Consider the following 984-nt stretch of genomic DNA (forward strand, 5'->3'; position numbering starts at 1 on the left):
GCAGCTTGGTCCGGCCGCCGGCGCCCTCCTTTTTCATTTTTTTTCATATATATATGCTTGTTTTATATATATTTTTGTATGAATGTATGTATTTTTTCAATTGTAATATGCATGGTGTTTTCAATTGTTCTCTGATTTACTACATTAATTTTAGGTTAGTTTCATTTTTAGAAAAGTTTTATAAATTTAGGACGAAGGAAGAGAAGGAAGAAAGGAAGAAGAACAAAAAAGTTTTATATATGCAAAAGTTACATTTTTAGAAAAGTTTTATATATCTAGCTAGAAAGAAGGAAGAAGAAGAAAAAGAAGGAGAGGAAAAAGGAAAATAAGAAGAGGAAGAAAGGAGAAGAAGAGGTGAGGAAGAAGAGGAGAAATAAATAAGAAGAGGAAAAAAGAAGAAAAAGAAGAGGAGAAGAAGAAGAAAGAAATAGAGGAGAAGAAGAAAAAATAGAAAATATTCTATTTTTTTCTTCTACTTCTCTATTCCTTTCTTCTTCTCCTCTTTTTTTTTCTTCTTTTTCTTCGATCTTCTCCTCTGTCATCGTCGATATACCCCTCCCGATAACTTCAACATGAGGGGGGGGGGTCCATATACCCCCTCCCGATAACTTCAATACGTGGGGGGGTCGATATACCCCCTCCCCGATAACATTAATTTCTCCCGTGTATGTATCTCATCGTTGTCGGTATTACCCCCTTGATATCACTTCTCTCTGTATGCATATATGTTCATGACGATCTTCTGTTTGCTTACTAGCTAGCTAGCGTGTCTAGCTAGTCCTCTCTATACGTATGTATGGTACGTAGCGTCGACCAAGCACGGACAAAAGAGAGGACACTTCTCTCTATTAATTAGCTAGCTATAGCACAATATATGAAACACCTAAATTAACCCCCCAAAACCCCCCAAACCCCCCCCCCTTTTCAAAAAAAAACAAAAACCCCAGCCACAGAAATGCTGACGTGTGGTTGCCTATTGGTCCC

The sequence above is a fragment of the Triticum aestivum genome, chromosome 2B, assembly GCF_018294505.1.
Source record: "Triticum aestivum cultivar Chinese Spring chromosome 2B, IWGSC CS RefSeq v2.1, whole genome shotgun sequence".
In the NCBI taxonomy this organism is placed as follows: domain Eukaryota; kingdom Viridiplantae; phylum Streptophyta; class Magnoliopsida; order Poales; family Poaceae; genus Triticum; species Triticum aestivum.